Consider the following 19,732-nt stretch of genomic DNA (forward strand, 5'->3'; position numbering starts at 1 on the left):
AACACAGTGTATACCACATCCTTGGGACATTTCCCCTTTCTCTGGGTGGCAGTTCCAGTAGTCGGTGAGGGTCACTAAACCACTCCGGCCCACCGTGATATCAACCCAAGGGACCCCGTAGCAGCCCAGCAGGACACTGTCCATAGGGGAACAAGGTACAGCCGTCCCTTTTCAACTAAAAGCACCTGTGTGTGCAACCACTTTGGTACATAACCTGCCTGCTTTCAACTCTGAGAGACACATGTTTACTGGTTGGCTCCCATTAGATCCTCAGGAAACAAGTATTACTGAATGCGCTACAAGGTCCAATGTAAGGTGAAAGTCTCCTGAATAATCTGTAACTTGGCAGCCATGAAGTCACTAGACCTGGCCTGAAGCCTTCAATGGTCCTCAGATAGCTAGGGGGCTCACGTTTAAAGAGTCACTGTCGTATTTTTTTTTTTTGCAGAAATCAATAGTCCAGGCGATTTTAAGAAACTTTGTAATTGGGTTTATTAGCCAAATCTGCCATTATCTGCATGTAAAAAGCCTTTTCCCAGGTCCCCCCCCTCCTTCCTCTTTTTCATCCACTCTGAAAAATCTGAAAATTGTGACTTGTTGCAGGAGACGTCCCCTGTCTGCTCTAGGGAGAGGGGAGGGGGGAGGAGGAAGGAGGGAGTTAGCCGGCAGCAGAAAGCAGATAACAGAGGATTACAGGCACGGAGCTGGGTGCAGCTGTAATCCGAGCTCAGACAGGTCACTGGTGATGGTCAGAAGAGATATCCCGTGAGGGATTTGTAGATTAACTCTTTGTTGTCCTGTTTTGGTCTTTTCTTTAGCTCTCTCCATAGGAGAACAATGAAGACAGGGGGGAGAGCTTCAAACTGCTTTTTCATGATAAAAATGCATTTTTCGGATAATAAATCCAATTACAAAGTTTCTTAAAATCGCCTGGACTATTGATTTCTGCAAAAAAAAAATTCACGACAGTGACACTTTAACTTCTTCCCACAGTCTGTCTACTTATCTTCTCCTCTCTTGTCCCTCAGAAATGGGGTTCATCAGCATGTGAAAGGTCCCCACACACCTTATACTGTACCTTTTGTAGGCTGTCGGTCTGCCAGATAGCTGTGTGTTCTGCGACAAAAATTATGTAAAAACACCCCTCTTCTTTCAATAAAATCAGATTACAAAAAAAAGTGCACAACCTTACATTTATCCACATTAAACTTAATTTGCCATTTCTCTGCCCAAGCAGATAGGCCCAGCATTCTCATTTTGTAGACCAACTTTTCATGCGGCACAGTATCAAAGGCCTTTAAAAGTCCAGATACACAACATCCACAGCCTCCCCCAGGTCCAGTCTATAATTGACCTCCTCATAGAAGCTGATCAGATTAATTTGGCAGGACCGATGCCTTATAAACCCATGCTGGTGCTGCGTTATAAGATTATTATTAAGATACTCCAGTATAACATCTCTTACAAAACTCTCAAATACTTTACCCACTATATATGTTAGACTTACAGGCCTGTAGTTTCCAGGATCACTCTTGAATATTGGTACCACATTAGCTGTGCACCAGTCTTGTGGAACAAGTGTCTGTCTAGCATAGTACTTACAGAATATTTTTATGATGTTGATCAAGCAGTGGTAGTACAATGTAATGCCTCAGAAATAGGCCTTGGAGCTACACTAATGTCTGATGAAGCGAGCGCCGACCTGTGAGGCTGGCATTCGCTTTCCTCTTATTCCTCGCTCACTGCTTGTGCTATTACTTGCACAGACAGTAAGTGGAGAGCAGCACAAAGGGCTGCCCAAACGATTCTTAAGAGCATTCAGGTGGACCATTGATGTCAGTGGCAGTCTGCTGGCACTCGTTCTATTGCATGGAGTGATTTGCAGCGGACCATCACTGCACAAATCAGAATCTTTCAACATGTTGAAAAACCATGATAAGCCGATTGTGGCTTTTAAACATGCGCTATTGCGTTAACCGATTATCGGCCAAAACACCAGGTAATCAGCCAAGCAAGGCGATAATGGCTTATTGTAATACGGCCTTTACTGATTGCAGATGCCCTAAGCAGAGCTTACTTACCCATCACAAATGAAGAAAAAGACATTGACAGCATCAATGTGTGTGAATATCTGTTTTGCTTAAAAACAATCCAGACCTTCAGAGAGGAAGATAAGAATCAACAGATCTTAAATCGTATCATCTTGAAGGCATAGCCCCCCCAGGATCTGGGATCTCCGGTGCTGACTGGGGTGGGACACTGCTTCAGTCACTGATTGGCTGAGCGGCCAGTCCATCAGCTGGACAGGCATTTTGCCCCTAGTTGTGACGTCATCACAGCTCGGGGAAAAATGTCTTCCAGCAGGGGTCCCGTGGCCACTCCATCCGCTCACCATGTGAACGGGTAGAGGTAAGTAAGTACTTTTAATCAATTTCCACCCTGCCCCTGCTGGCTGCAGGATTTTATAATCCTTTGGACTTCTACTTTAAGGCTCTGTTCACACCTGTCAATTCTTTGAGCAGAGAGGCGCAGAGAGCGGAGGCGTGCTATGTCTGCTGTTATTGGCCTGGAATGTATGACAACATAAAAAGCTTTATAGCACAGTGTAAAATATATGCTATGTCACCTGCTATTGTTTTTACTTCAAAGAGTCCTTCCAAGGTTTGCATCATTTTTTGCTGGAACAGTCGTGGGGCAGGGTTTACTCCCATGGGCATTCTCAGTCATTTATAAGTAATGGAGAAGAAAATGCTATCAATAAACTTGATTCTTTATCTAGTTCCACATGCCACAACACAGAGAGAACGTCTTCTGTTCTAGACCTTGGATACTGATTTACTTTTAGAGCCTTGTTCAGTGGCTTAGGATCAATACATATTCTTAACCTGCCTGATGCATTTCCTTTTTAAGTTACTGCATTAAAGCATGCTGCAGCCAGGGGACCTACTGTTACTGTTTGCAACCTGGACCACTGTGTGGACTTCTCTGAGCTATTTGCCTCTTTTTACTCTGAACAAGGCATCACTGCCTTCTTTCATCTTTAGTCATCTCAGAAGCCCTGCACAGCTATATGAATGGCTTTTTCTAAGTGGGGGAGTATGTGGTGTCCCAGTACAGGGGTCACTAACTTTACTACCCCTTAGAAAGTAACTCTGTCAGGTGTCAGACCAAGAGCTGTGAGCTGTGGTTTTCACTCCAAACACTAGGTGTCTCACTTCTCTCATGTGCACAGCTGTAGTACAGCTGCAGCAAGGTTTTAGCTATATGTGTGTTTAGCCAATCACAGGTGCATACACTTTACACTCTCTTGCTCTCTGTTCTCTTCTCTTCCTGACACATGACCATATATAGGACAGAGGTTTGCTGTCATGAGTCAGTCTACAGTCTAGTTCAGTGTATGGGAGACAGACCATGCCCAGAGTTTCTGCTGCAGTGACTAAATGGGCCTGGCTTAGGCCAGAGCCCTAGACAAGGGACTACATCTACTTCTCATATGATAAACTAAGCCAGCTACTATGCAGTGCTAAGCTTCAGAGGTGAGGTAACCGGAAGACTAGGACTAACCCTTGCCTACACCAAGGATTCTTTCAGTCAGGAAAGTCACACCCTAAGAAAAGGCAGAGGGACTCGTCCCCAGTAAGACTAAGATGCTAAGAGCTGGTGCACCTTACTGGCAGGCGCTCGTTCACCTGGGTAAAATTTCAGTTCGAGCTCCACCCAGAGACAGAGACTTGGTGAGGTGAAGTAGTTGTAGTTGTGCTTGTAGAAAGTAAAGAGGAGAGGAGTTTTCCAGAGGAGCCCTAAGCCCAGTGTAGCCTTGTACTCTTACCGAACCTTGGTAGATATCCTTAGTAGTTAAGTGATACTCGTACTCCCGTTTAGACTGTCTCTGGCGACCTTCTGCCCCCAAGTATCGTAGAACCCGTCCTAGGTGGGTAGCAAGAGCCCCAGCTGTGGTTATCTGAGTGTAGCTAGGTGTCCGAGGTATCCCAGTTACCTGCACAGCACTGCACAATGGTAGCTTTGTCCTACTAAGATTAGCTCCTTTTGCTTCAGGAGTCTGTCCGGCACTTTGTAGATGTGTTCCTGGCGTGGGCTAGGGTGTTTCTTGGTGGCTACTCTCCCCTACTTATGCTTAACACTGCATAGGATAAGTGGTAGTTGCTTTAGAAGAAGTCTTTCTAGCTGCATCTGTTCACACTGAAAGCTAGTCTGAACTGAACTTAGTGTCCCTTACAGGGGTCCTGGCATAAGCCAGGCCCTGGCTTAGCTACTGCAGGAACGGTTTTCTTTGTGTACTCTCTCCCTGAGAAACTTAGTAAGACTGACTTGCACTTCCTCCACCAGTAACTTCTCCTGCCTGTGAGTGGTGGGGATGAGTGTGTGCAAGAGAAAGGCAGAAGAGGATAGGTAGAAACAAAAGGGCACCTCCTAGTGGCCAGTGCACAACACATATAAGAAACACTGACACTTAGTGGAGAAACCGTAAAGTACCTCATCCACCACTAAACCTGAGAACTTTTTGACAGGTGCATAGGAGAAGAGGAAAACACCAGTGGTGGGACACCACACTGGGACTCATACTACCTCACATGGTGGTCTCCTAACTTGTGTAGGCAGAAGGCGGTCAGATATATAGATATGTATATGTGAGTATGAGGATGATTCTTCTTTCAAGCAACTTTCAGCACTCATCTCTGTAGAGTCCTGTTACTAATTGGGCAAGGGCTCCTATCCGGCTCCGATACTACCCTCGCAAACAAGTCTGCTCTTTTCTCTACTATTTTTAAATCTACCTCAAGAGTTTACTTCTAAAGTATTACTGTATTATTTTTGCACTAGCACCTGTGAGCAGTTTTCCTTATATATTGTGTATTGCACTGAAGATCTTTTCAGTAAAGTTTAAGCTTCTGTTTAAGTGCTGGACTCAGGACCTCACACAGGTTTTACCAAAATCCAGTGCCCGTGTGTTCTGGGGTAGGTATCACCACTCCTGGCCACCGTAAAAAGTTGCCCCAAAACACCAGAGCCCACCAGCTGCACACAACACCTGCAACAGCGCCCCAGGCCATGGCATTTCTCTAATGTCAGTTCTTCCTCCCTCCGTATTCTTTCACTGATGAGAGACCCACTGATACCACACACTATCCTGTCACCGATGGGACCCTCTGATACCACACACTATCCTGTCACTGATGAGACCCTCTGATACCACACACTATCCTGTCACTGATGAGACCCTCTGATACCACACACTATCCTGTCACTGATGAGACCCTCTGATACCACACACTATCCTGTCACTGATGAGAGACCCTCTGATACCACACACTATCCTGTCACTGATGGGACCCTCTGATACCACACTATCCTGTCACTGATGAGACCCTCTGATACCACACACTATCCTGTCACTGATGGGACCCTCTGATACCACACACTATCCTGTCACTGATGGGAGACCCTCTGATACCACACACTATCCTGTCACTGATGAGACCCTCTGATACCACACACTATCCTGTCACTGATGGGAGACCCTCTGATACCACACACTATCCTGTCACTGATGAGACCCTCTGATACCACACACTATCCTGTCACTGATGGGAGACCCTCTGATACCACACACTATCCTGTCACTGATGAGAGACCCTCTGATACCACACACTATCCTGTCACTGATGAGACCATCTGATACCACACACTATCCTGTCACTGATGAGAGACCCTCTGATACCACACACTATCCTGTCACTGATGAGAGACCCTCTGATACCACACACTATCCTGTTACTGATGAGACACTCTGAACCCACACACTATCCTGTCACTGATACCACACACTATCCTGTCACTGATGAGAGAGCCTCTGATACCACACATGATCCTGTCACTGATACCACACACTATCCTGTCACTGATGAGACCCTCTGATACCACACACTATCCTGTCACTGATACCACACACTATCCTGTCACTGATGAGACCCTCTGATACCACACACTATCCTGTCACTGATGAGACCCTCTGATACCACACACTATCCTGTCACTGATGAGAGCCTCTGATACCACACATGATCCTGTCACTGATACCACACACTATCCTGTCACTGATGAGACCCTCTGATACCACACACTGTCCTGTCACTGATGAGAGACCCTCTGATACCACACACTATCCTGTCACTGATGAGAGAGCCTCTGATACCACACACTATCCTGTCACTGATAGGACCCTCTGATACCACACACTATCCTGTCACTGATGAGACCCTCTGATACCACACACTATCCTGTCACTGATGAGAGACCCTCTGATACCACACACTATCCTGTCACTGATGAGAGACCCTCTGATACCACACACTATCCTGTCACTGATGAGAGACCCTCTGATACCACACACTATCCTGTTACTGATGAGACACTCTGAACCCACACACTATCCTGTCACTGATACCACACACTATCCTGTCACTGATGAGAGAGCCTCTGATACCACACATGATCCTGTCACTGATACCACACACTATCCTGTCACTGATGAGACCCTCTGATACCACACACTATCCTGTCACTGATACCACACACTATCCTGTCACTGATGAGACCCTCTGATACCACACACTATCCTGTCACTGATGAGACCCTCTGATACCACACACTATCCTGTCACTGATGAGAGCCTCTGATACCACACATGATCCTGTCACTGATACCACACACTATCCTGTCACTGATGAGACCCTCTGATACCACACACTGTCCTGTCACTGATGAGAGACCCTCTGATACCACACACTATCCTGTCACTGATGAGAGACCCTCTGATACCACACACTATCCTGTCACTGATAGGACCCTCTGATACCACACACTATCCTGTCACTGATGAGACCCTCTGATACCACACACTATCCTGTCACTGATGAGAGACCCTCTGATACCACACACTATCCTGTCACTGATACCACACACTATCCTGTCACTGATGAGAGACCCTCTGATACCACACACTATCCTGTCACTGATGAGAGACCCTCTGATACCACACACTATCCTGTCACTGATGAGACCCTCTGATACCACACACTATCCTGTCACTGATGAGAGACCCTCTGATACCACACACTATCCTGTCACTGATGAGACCCTCTGATACCACACACTATCCTGTCACTGATACCACACACTATCCTGTCACTGATCTCACACATTATCCTGTCTCTGATGTCCCCAAATTCACAGGTTGCCACCAGTCTCCCCAGTGCTGTTAGTGCCAGGCTGTCTGTGCTGCCAGTGCCAGGCTGTCTGTGCTGCCAGTGCCAGGCTGTCTGTGCTGCCAGTGCCAGGCTGTCTGTGCTGCCAGTGCCAGGCTGTCTGTGCTGCCAGTGCCAGGCTGTCTGTGCTGCCAGTGCCAGGCTGTCTGTGCTGCCAGTGCCAGGCTGTCTGTGCTGCCAGTGCCAGGCTGTCTGTGCCGCCAGTGCCAGGCTGTCTGTGCCGCCAGTGCCAGGCTGTCCGTGCCGCCAGTGCCAGGCTGTCTTTGACTGGAAGAAGTGATATTTTGTCTCTGTGAGGGTCTCAGACCACTCTCCATAATGCAATATGTATATTACAGCCCCCTTTGGGTTCGTGCCCTGCAGAGCCATTAACCTCCTGGTCATCATGTTTTCCTCATGATGATTCTTAAGATGCTCTATAAGCTCCTTGGGAACTATCCTCAGGCTTATCCCCATGTACCCACATGACTATATTCACATTGGCTTATCTACATGAAGCCATGGAGTATGACTGTAATCACAAGTGTTGTTCTACATCAACTGATATGATTATTCTTCTCATGAGCTTGTTTGGATTATTCATATGTAGCCCCATGGCACAGTGTCTTATTTGTGATGCTTTTCCTTCAGTTCTTCATACTGGAACATTTTTACGTATTTTTATAATGTTCACACAACGTAAGTTAAGTATTAATCACGGCCGTTGTTGACGATTTGCAACACGGCCGTGATTAATAATTAACTTACATTGTGCTGCAGCTAGAGGGAATCCCGGCCGGAGTGTGTACACATAGTAGCGGTCACGCAAAAAACTGACATGTTAGTTTTCTGCGGCCGCTATTCAATGAATAGACATGTCAGTTCACGCAATGCAGCGTGCAGCTCCAGCCGCACGCTCCATTGTGTGCAGCGGTAAATTCGTATGTGAGCGCAGAAGGGTGCACCCACATCCGTATTCAGCAGAAGTGAAGATTATTAGAAGTGAGGATGATCTTCAGTAACACCGGGTCACAGAATGGCCGTTGTCTTACACTATGTGAACACTCAACTTCACAACTTTAAAGGGGTTATCCAGCGCTACAAAAACATGGCTACTTTCTTTCAGAGACAGCACGACTCTTGTCTTCAGTTCAGGTGCGGTTTGCAATTAAGCTCCATTCACTTCAATTGAACTGAGCAGCAAAACCCCGCCCAAGCTGGAGACAGTGAGGCTGTTTCTGGAAGAAAGTGGCCATATTTTTGTAGCGCTGGATAACCCCTTTAAGGGGCAGTGTGTCCTCCCCACATCATTACACCAGAAGGTTGAAGTGTCCTCCCCACATCATCACACCAGCAGAGGGCAGTGTGTCCTCTCATCATTACACCAGTACGGGGCAAAATGTCCTCCACATCATCACACCAGCAGGGGCAGTGTATCCTTCATATCATTACCAGCAGGGGGCACTTTGGCCTCCACATCATCACATCAGCAGGGGGCAGTGTGTCCTCCCCACATCATCACACCAGCAGGGGGCAGTGTATCCTTCATATCATTACCAGCAGGGGGCAGTGTGTCCTCCACATCATCACACCAGCAGGGGGCAGTTTGTCCTCCACATCATCACACCAGCAGGGGGCAGCTTGTCCTCCACATCATCACACCAGCAGGGGGCAGTTAGTCCTCCACATCATCATCATATCAGCAGGGGGCAGTGTGTCCTCCACATCATCACACCAGCTGGGAGGAATATGTCGCTCCACAGTACAGGCAGGATAGAAACTCTCTCTACAAGGTTCCATACTCTAACTTGATAGTCATTAAATCCCAAACACAACCTGGATTACTTGCTAAAAACAATATGATGCCAGCCCATAGCACTTCAGGTTTCTCATTCACGACTACTAGCAATGGAAATGGTGGCCCTTTTAATGACAGGACATACAATGGGTGGTACAGCACCAAATTTCCTTCTGCTGAGCTACTGGAAATGTTGGGGCACTGTCACAGCCGTGGCGGCGTCCCGTGCAGCCGCCGGGGTCCATGTGCAGGGACCCAGTGCTGCTACTAGTTCGGCCCCTGGGGGCGCCTTACCTCGCCCTGCTCCTGTCACCCGATGTGCCGGCCGGCGCGCGTCCCCGCCTCCTAGGGCGCGCGCGCGCGCCGGCTGTCTCAGATTTAAAGGGGCAGTCCGCCCCTAATTGGTTGCTGCACATCACACTCTCCTATAAATTCCAGCCCTGCCCCACTACAGGTGTTGGAGCCTCTACATGCTTCCCATAGCGTTTGGCCCAGCTCCCTGTTGTTCCTGACCTCAGTCCTTGTTCCTAGTCTCTGTCCTCTGTCCCGGTCCCTGTCCGCTGCTTTACCATTGTTCCTGTGCTCTGCCTGCCACCTGCGGTCACGCCTACAGACCTCTGCCTGCATTACCATCTGCCTACTGCTCCTGCCACGCCTCGCCTGCTGTCACTAGCAACCAAGCCAGGGGTAGCGACCTGGGGGTCGCCTGCCACAGCAAGTCCATCCCGCCTTGCGGCGGGCTCTGGTGAAAACCAGCGGCCCCTTAGACTCCGCTCCCTGGTGAGGTTACCACCATCGCTAGTGACAGTTCAGTGGATCCACTACTCCGGGCGTTACAGGCACAGACAAGGGGTGTACTGGTGGTGTCATCTGTGTCTGGATGGTGGACAGTGGGAACAAGGTAGTCCACTCCAGTGTTTCCCAAACAGCAGTTCTCTAGTGATTTCAAAACTACAACACCCATCATGGCCTGACAGCCTTTTACCATCAGGACATGATAGGAACTGTTTTATGTAAGAAACAGCACAAGGAAAAAAGTGGAGCCCAATCTAAAGAATGAAACATCGCAGACTTTGAAGAGCCATTAGTCAACAAGATTGTCACAGCGACCCAAGACAAGGCCATGTGTTTGTAAACCACTGTGTAATGGATGGTCCAAGCACAAAGAGGTGGATCTCTTGAATCACCAAGGAGTGCTGGCGTTCCTTCCCGAGGGACAAAGTCTACGGAGCTCCCAGTTTTCACTGCAAGACAAGATGGACTTCAAACCCCCAGGTCACAACCCTCAGGACCTTGGCGACAACCGACTGAAGGACTGAAGGAGTGCTGGAGTCCAGGACTAGGTACTTTTCCTCTGTGGTAGAAGTGCAGGATGCAACATTAGGACAAGATCAAACAAAACACCACAGAGACACCATCACGTTTCTCAATATCAGTGAATCTAGGAACATTGGCCCCTGGGAAATCAAATCATGTTCTATGACCTGTGCAGGAAGGGCAGCTATGGTAAATGGCCGGATTCCATCTTATCTATACACTATCTATACAGTATATATATACTGTACTTTAATGATAAGGAGAAGGCATAGTGTAGATCAGCGAGACCTGTAAAAGGACCCTACTAGAGATGAGCGAGTAAACGCTTGAATGTTCGTTATTTGAGTCAAGTATTTTCTGATGCTTGAGTACATTACTTGAGTAACAAACTCCATTAAAGTCAATGGGAGACTTAAAGGGGCACTCCATTATGAGAAAATTGTATTTAAATTTAACTATCACCCCAAGATATATAACTTTGTAGTAAAATGTTATTACCAATAGACCTACTGACAGGAAATGGAAAATGGACGGACAACAAAACTTGTATTGACCCTCAGCTTCTAACTAGTGGTTCATCATCTCTGACCAGCCCCTCCAGCCGACTCCTGAGCAGACAAGGAGTGATAGAAGCAACTTCTGCAACTTCACTGATTGTGCAAAAGTCTGCAGTCAAATTCGGGCTATGTTCACACATGCTGGAGTCTCATTGCAGTACTGCAGCGTCTTCACAAAAATGACACAGTAACACAATTACATGATGCTAAACAGCATAGAGAATCAGAGACGGCACTGCCAATCCCACCTGGACAAAAAATGAGGCATAAACAGTATATCCCATGTAAGATAATATCAGATAAATCCTTATTGTGGGATCAATTTCAAAGACTAAAGATGCTTGATCATAAAACCTTAAATTCAAAAAGTTCAGTACTTTATTCCAACATTGGCACTACAGGTAGAGCATATGGCATGCTGTGTGGGCAAGAACACAATGAAATGATACAGTACTGCAATTCATTAAATGGAAATGGAACTGGCACCGCAGGGGGGCATGCATCGATGCATTAAAAACTCCTAGGTCCCTGAAATACGCTACTTTTACAGGCCCACTCCAAGATGAACTCCAATTTAAAGTACATTTGCCGTGGCCCAGGGTGCTGAGGTGTTATGCAGCTGGTGGGCGTTTGGTGTTTTGTGACTGGTTCACTTGTCACAGTGGGCAGGAGCAGTATTACCCACCCCCAGACACACGGGCGCCAACACTGGTAAAGGTAGCACAGTCGTGAGGTGCAGCGGAAGAATCCGCACAGAGCCCACCACTTAAACAAAGGTGACTTTTACTTATGAACTTCAGGGCAATACAGTGGATGGAAACACAGAACTGGACAGGTGCAGGTGACAGTAGTGCGTGAGGTAGTGACTAGAGAAGTAGTGAGCAGAAGTAGAAGTGTGGCTTGACTTAGAGAAGGTCTAGGCACCGTCTTGGGGGGCCTTATCAAAGGTAGAAGTGTACTCTGCCAGGATTAGTGTAAAGAAAAGTACTTAGGGTCAAGTATATAAAAGACCGCCTTCTGCTCAACCAGTTCAGAGAGTGTCAGGTTGGGTAGTACAAGCCCCAAGACCTATACAACTGGGGGTAGCAGACTTTTCGAGGTTCCCCAAGGTAGCCATGCGAGATGAGTAAGATACTTCAGCTTGTGCTCTTTGTGTTCCTGGGGATCAGTCTCTTGACTCTGGTGACTGTCCTGACGAATCTGGAGAAGGATCCCTGCTGGCATGGACAAGGTTTTCCCTAGAGGACAGCTATCCCTCCTGAGGGTTAAGCACTGCATCTTAGCAAGAGTCTCTCTTATAGACGAAGGCTGTGTCTTTAGTCTTTGGTCCCTGACAAGGGCTCTCTAGTATGCTTGTTCTCTCTCCCATAAATCAGACAAGAAACACCAGAGACTAACTAGGCTTATATAGGGATGACTGGGTCTAACTTCCTATTGGTGGGGCTGTGTAAGAGAGAGGAGACTTGTAGTTGGCTGTGAACTATGTGAGGTACCAGTGTGGTGTCCCACCATGGGTGTTGTTGTGTACTAGCACCCCAGTAAGTCATGAACTCAGGTAAAAGTGGATGAAGTGTTTAGTTTCCCCACTAGGTGTCACTGTTCTTTATATGTATTACTTCTTTGCGCAGCTGAAGGTAATGGGTTAAGCATTTTGCACCATGTGTTTTGTGCTTACCACTAGTAGGTGCTCTTTCTATCTCTCTTATGCTGTCTGTCCTCTCTTACACACACTCAGCCCCAGCACTCACATGAGGCTACACAAATGCCCCTGTAGGAAGAGTTAACTTGGCAGTGGAAGTGAGTGTCTAGTCCAAGTTTCTAGTGAGAAAGGTCACACCAACCAGTTTCTGCAGAAGTTAAGCCAGGGCCTGGCTTAAGCCAGGACCCGTGACAGGAAGTTAGTTGTTGGAGGCTCGAGAGGACAGATGTGTGAGAGACCAGCTCAGCTAAAGATTGCTTCTACAGCAGTGACCACTATTTCTATTATGCAGTGCTAAGTCCAAGTAGGGGAGAGCAGCCACTTAGGAACACCTTTGCCCACACCAGGAACCTCTCAAAAACGTGCAGGGCAGACTTCTGAACCAAGCGGAGCTGACCCCATTAGGACAAAGCTGCCAGAGTAAAAGGTCTATGTATACTACTCTGCAGAGCAGGTCGACTGGGAAGTCTCGGGCACCTGCTACACCCAGATGACCGACGACTGGAGCTTGTGCTACCCACCTGGGACGGGTTCTATGATACTAGGGGGCAGAAGACGGTCTGACTTAGTCTGGCAGAGTACAAGATCTACCTTGGGCAGAGCTCCTCTGGCAACTCCTCTTCTCTCTGCTTCTACAAAGCACTTCCACCAAGCACCTATTGCTCAAAAGCACTAAGTCTATTCTACTGTCAGCAACCAAGTTTGTCAAGATTTGCACTGCTGGTATTGATTGCACTGTCTACCTGCAACGTTCTACAGTAAACTGTTCTATTTTTGTACCAAATGCACGTGACTCTATCTCCTCTGTTCGCACCTGCACCCATACACACCACCATCTACCTCTACCTTGGGTTATTTTCCCCCTTCTGTGAGTGGTGGTACCGACAACCCTGGTGGGCTAACTACCACTCCAGGATGCCATGACAAAAGCCTAAGGGACCCGCAACAAGCCCGGAGGTTGCCGACCATTTGGGGTTATAAACCGTCCATACAAAGCAGGTACCAACATCACACCTGTGATGGTGAAAGCCCTGAAGGCAGCTTCATCCCCCTGTGTGACAGCTGACAGAGTTACTTTTACCCGGGTGACATAAGAGTTAGTGTACCACCCATACTGGGACACCACACATTTGCTTGAAGAGAAAAAAAAAAAAGATATCAAAAAAATCCTCCTACACCCCTTAACCTCTTAAAGGGGTTATCCAGCGCTACAAAAACATGGCCACTTTCCCCCTACTGTTGTCTCCAGTTTGGGCGGGGTTTTGAAACTCAGTTCCATTGAAGTAAATGGAGCTTAATTGCAAACCGCACCTGAACTGGAGACAACAGTAGGGGGAAAAGTGGCCATGTTTAAGGACGGAGCCGAAAATGGCCTTAAAGGGGTATTCCCCCCAAGAGCTAAAAAAATTAAATGCCCCCAAACCTAGCTGGTCTTACTCACCAAGCCCCCTGAGTATTTTGAGCCGTCTCCCATCTTTCTAGCTGCTGCCGTTCCCGAGTTCCAATTTTTTCTAAAAGATGTTCTATATTCAAGATAGGAAACTACATTTCCCATCATGCAATGCTTCTGCCTGATTGGTCCATGATGTAGCAGAGCTGAGAAGGTAATGAGGGTGATGAGGGTGTAGTGGAGCTGAGAAGGCGATGAGGGTGTAGCAGAGCTGAGAAGGTGATGACGGTATAGCAGAGCTGAGAAGGTGATGACGGTATAGCAGAGCTGAGAAGGTGATGACGGTATAGCAGAGTTGAGAAGGTGATGACGGTATAGCAGAGCTGAGAAGGTGATGACGGTATAGCAGAGCTGAGAAGGTGATGACGGTATAGCAGAGCTGAGAAGGTCATGACGGTATAGCAGAGCTGAGAAGGTGAAGATGGTATAGCAGAGCTGAGAAGGTGATGACCGTGTAGCAGAGCTGAGAAGGTGATGACCGTGTAGCAGAGCTGAGAAGGTGATGACCGTGTAGCAGAGCTGAGAAGGTGATGACCGTGTAGCAGAGCTGAGAAGGTGATGACCGTGTAGCAGAGCTGAGAAGGTGATGACCGTGTAGCAGAGCTGAGAAGGTCATGACGGTATAGCAGAGCTGAGAAGGTGAAGATGGTATAGCAGGCTGAGAAGGTGATGACCGTGTAGCAGAGCTGAGAAGGTGATGACCGTGTAGCAGAGCTGAGAAGGTGATGACCGGTCCAAATTTCAGGAATATGACATGTGTCACTTTATCCATTATTAACATCGGGATGCTTTTACCTATCCTGCTGATTCTGAAATTGTTTTCTCGTGACATGTTATACTTTATATTTCTGGAAAAATTGAGTTGATACTTACAGCCTATCTTTAGGAAAAAAAATAAATAAATTTGACATTTTGTGCTTGTAAGGAAAATGTTTATGCCACATAAATTAGATAATAACCCCTTGCCTCCGCAGCCTGTTTTGTCCTTAACCCCTTAGCGACCCATGACGTATCTGATACGTCATGGTGCCGCTTGGGGTGTTCAGAGCGGGGTCCCGCCGGGACCCCGCTCTGAACGGCGCTGATCCCGGCTGCACGTGCCTCTATTAGCCGGCGCGGGTCCCGTTGCCGCGCCGGCTAATTAAGCCTCTAAGTGCAGCTGTCAAACCTGACAGCTGCATTTAGAGGCACTGCGCCGCACGTCCCTGGTGTCTAGTGGGACGGATCCGTTCTTCTGCCCGTGCCGGGCCTCAGCGTCGGAATGACGCTGATCCCGGCTCGGCAATAGATTGCTATGGCCTGCAGCAGGCCATAGTAATCTATCACTGATCTAATCGATCTTTACTGTGTATATACACAGCATTGATCTCTATGAGAGATCAGTGCTGTGTATATACAAGTCCCCCAGGGGGGCTTCTAGTTACAGTAAAAAAAAAAGTAAAAAAGTGTTTTTATTAATAAAAAATCCCCTCCCCTAATAAAAGTCCAAATCACCCCCCTTTTCCCATTTTATAAATATAAATTAATAAATAAATAAATAAACATGTTTGGTATCGCCGCGCGCGTAATCGCCCGAACTATTAATTAATCACATTCCTGATCTCGTACGGTAAACGGCGTCAGCGCAAAAAAATTCCAAAGTGCAAAATTGCGCATTTTTGGTCGCATCAAATCCAGAAAAAATGTAATAAAAAACGATCAAAAAGTCGTATATGCGCAATCAAGGTACCGATAGAAAGAACACATCATGGCGCAAAAACTGACACCTCACACAGCCCCATAGACCAAAGGATAAAAGCGCTATAAGCCTGGGAATGGAGCGATTTTAAGGAACGTATATTTGTTAACAATGGTTTGAATTTTTTACAGGCCATCCGATACAATATAAGTTATACATGTTATATATCATAGTAATCGTAACGACTTGAGGAACATGCATAACAAGTCAGTTTTACCATAGGACGGACGGCGTAAATGCAAAACTCCCCGAAATCAAAACAAAATTAGTTTTTTTTTCAATTTGACAGCGCAAATGATTTTTTTCCGGTTTCGCAGCATATGTTATGGAAAAATAATGCCTGTCATTGCAAAGTACAATTGGTTTCGCAAAAAATAAGTGCTCATATACGTCTCTAGGTGAAAAAATGCAAGCGCTATGGACTTTTAAACTTAAAATGGAATAAGCAAAAGCGCAAAAACGAAAATAGGCTTTGACCTTAAGGGGTTAATGACCAGGCTCATTTTTTTAAATCTGACCTGTCTCACTTTATGCTCTTATAGCTCTGTGATGCTTTAACGTATGCTAGCGATTCTGAGATAGTTTTTTCGTCACATATGACACTTTATATTAGTGGCAAAATTTGGTCACTACTTTGTGTGTTTTTTTGTGAAAAACATCAAAATATCATGAAAAATTAGAAAATTTTGCATTTTATGAACTTCTGAAATTCTCTGCTTCTAAAAAAGGAAGTCATAGCACATAAATTAGTTACTAAATCACATTACCAATATGTCTTCTTTATTCTGGCATAATTTGGGAAACATAATTACTTTTTTAGGGTGTTATGGGGCTTAGAAATTTATTAGCAAATTATCACATTTTGTGAAAGTTTCCAAAACTGATTTTTTTAGGGGCCAGTTCTTTTTTTTAAATGGATTTAGAAGTCTGGTATCCTGAAAACCCCCATAAGTGACCCCATTTTGGAAACTAGACACCTTAAAGAATTAATCTAGGGTTATAATGAGCATTTTAACCCTACAGGGGCTGGAGGAAAGTATTCACAATTAGGCCGTAAAAAAATCGAAAATGAAAAATTACAAATAATATATACGTTTAGATTAAAGTTTCTCATTTTCAAAAGGAACATGATAAAAAAAAGCATGCCAAAATCTGTAACGCAGGTTCTCCTGAGTAGAACGGCACCCCATATGTGGGCATAAACCACTGTATGGGCACACAGCAGGGCTCAGAAGGGAAGGAGCGCCAATTAGCTTTTTTAATACAGATTTTGCTGAAGAAATTTCTGAGCGCCAGGTGCGTTTGCAGAGCCCCTGTAGTGTCCGCAGAACAGAATCCCCCCAAAAGTCACCCCATTTTCAAAAGTACACCCCTCAAAGAATTCATCTTTAGATAGGATGAGCATTTTGACCCCACAGGTATTAGAGGAAAGTATTCAGAATTAGACAGTAAAAATGAAAAACACGAATTTTTCCAATAATATGTTAGTTTAGTTTGAAATTTCTCAATTTCACGAGGAACAAGAGAAAAAAAGTACAGCAAAATTCGTAACGCAGGTTCTCCTGAATACAACGGTACCTGATATGTGGGCATAAACCACTGTATGGGCACACAGCAGGGCTCAGAAGGGAAGGAGCGCCAATTAGCTTTTTTAATGCAGATTTTGCTGAAGAAGTTTCTTAGCGCCAGGTGCGTTTGCAGTGCCCCTGTAGTTTCCGCAGAAGAGAACCCCCCCAAAAGTCACCCCATTTTGGAAAGTGCTCCCCTCAAAGAATTCATCTTTGGGTGTGGTGACCATTTTGACCCCACAGGTATTAGAGGAAAGTATTTAAAATTAGACAGTAAAAATGAAAAACTCAAATTTTTCCAATAATATGTTTGTTTAGTTTGAAATTTCACAAGGAACATGAGAGAATCCACACCCCAAACTTTGTAACGCAGGTTCTCCTGAGTAGAACGGTACCCCATATGTGGGCATAAACCACTGTATGGGCACACAGCCGGGCTCAGAAGGAAGGGAGCGCCAATTAGCATTTTCAGTTCAGATTTTGCTGAAGTAGTTTCTGAGCGCCAGGTGCGTTTGCAGTGCCCCTGTAGTGTCAGCAGAATAGAACCCCCCCTAAAGTCACCCCATTTTGGAAAGTGCACCCCTGAAAGAATTCATCTTGGGGTGGGGTGACCATTTTGACCCCACAGGTATTAGAGGAAAGTATTCAAAAGTAGATAGTAAAATTGAAAAACACGAATTTTTCCAATAATATGTTCGTTTAGTTTGAAATTTCTCAATTTCACTAGGAACAGGAGAGAAAACGTACCCCAAAATCTGTAACGCAGGTTCTCCTGAGTAGAACGGTACCCCATATGTGGGCATAAACCACTGTATGGGCACACAGCCGGGCTCAGAAGGGAAGGAGCGCCAATTATTTTCAGTGTAGATTTTTCCGAAGAGGTTTCTGAGCGCCAGGTGCGTTTGCAGCGTTCCTGTAGTGTCAGCAGAATAGAACCCCCCCAAAAGTCACCCCATTTAGGAAAGTACACCCCTCAAAGAACTCATCTTGGGGTGCAGTGAGCGGTTTGACCCCACAGGTATTGGAGGAAAGTATTCAAAATAAGACAGTAAAAATGAAAAACTCGAACTTTTCCAATAATATGTTCGTTTAGTTTAAAATTTCTCAATTTCACGAGGAATGGGAGAAAAAACGTACCCCAAAATCTGTAACGCAGCTTCTTCTGAGTAAAACGGTACCCCATATGTGGGCATAAACCACTGTATGGGCACACAGCAGGGCTCAGAAGGAAGGGAGCGCCAATTTGCTGGAGCAAAACCGCAGATAGTAATAGTTATTAGAATAGCGCAGTTACTAAAATACAATAAAAAATTAGATTACAGGTAATGTGGGGTGGTCATGGGCAACCTGGGGTGGTCACGGGCAGCCTGGGGTGGTTACGGGCAACGTGGGGTGGTTACGGATAAACTGAAGTGCTTATAGGTAATCTGGGATGGGTACCTGTAATTTAGGGTGGTTATGGGCAATCTGGAGGGGGTCACTGGCAATTTGGGGTGGTTGGAGGCAACGTGCGGTGGTCGGGGGCAACGTGCGGTGGTCAAAGGCAATCTGGAGGGAATTACGTGTGATTAGGGGCAACCTGGGGGGGTTACAGACAATCTGTGGTGGTTACGGATAAACTGAAGTGCTTATAGGTAATCAGGGGTGGGTACATGTAATTTTGGGTGGTTACAGCAATCTGGTGTGGTTACGGGCAATCTGGAGGGGGTCACTGGCAACGTGCGGTGGTCAGAGGCAACGTGCGGTGGTCAGAGGCAACGTGCGGTGGTCACATGCAATCTGGGGGGTTACGGGCAATCGGGGCTGATTACAGACCATCTGGAGAGGGTCACTGGCAATTCGCGGTGGTTATGGTCAACATGTGGTGGTTACGGGCAATGTGCGGTGGTTACGGGCAACGTGCGGTGGTTACGGGCAACTTGCGGTGGTTACGGGCAACGTGCGGTGGTTACGGGCAACGTGCGGCAACATGCGGAGGTTATGGGCAACGTGCGCTGGTTATGGGCAACGCGTGCGGTGGTTAGGGGCAACGTGCGGTGGTTAGGGGCAACGTGCGGTGGTTAGAAACAACGTGCGATGATCACGTGCAATCTGGCGTGATTACGGGCAACCTGCGGTGGTTACGGGTAATCTGGAAATAAACTGCAATTATTACTATAATAAAAAGTGTGTGTTTTATTTTTTTGTATGTTTTTCACTTTTTGTACTTTATACATTTACTTTATACATATTCATTTTCACTATATTACTATGAATACTGTGATATTTTCTATCACAGTAATCATAGTTCAGTGACAGAGACCAAATTGGTCTCTGTCACTTTAAATTTTCCGAGATAAC

Source organism: Dendropsophus ebraccatus, chromosome 9 (genome assembly GCF_027789765.1).
Source record: "Dendropsophus ebraccatus isolate aDenEbr1 chromosome 9, aDenEbr1.pat, whole genome shotgun sequence".
Lineage (NCBI taxonomy): Eukaryota > Metazoa > Chordata > Amphibia > Anura > Hylidae > Dendropsophus > Dendropsophus ebraccatus.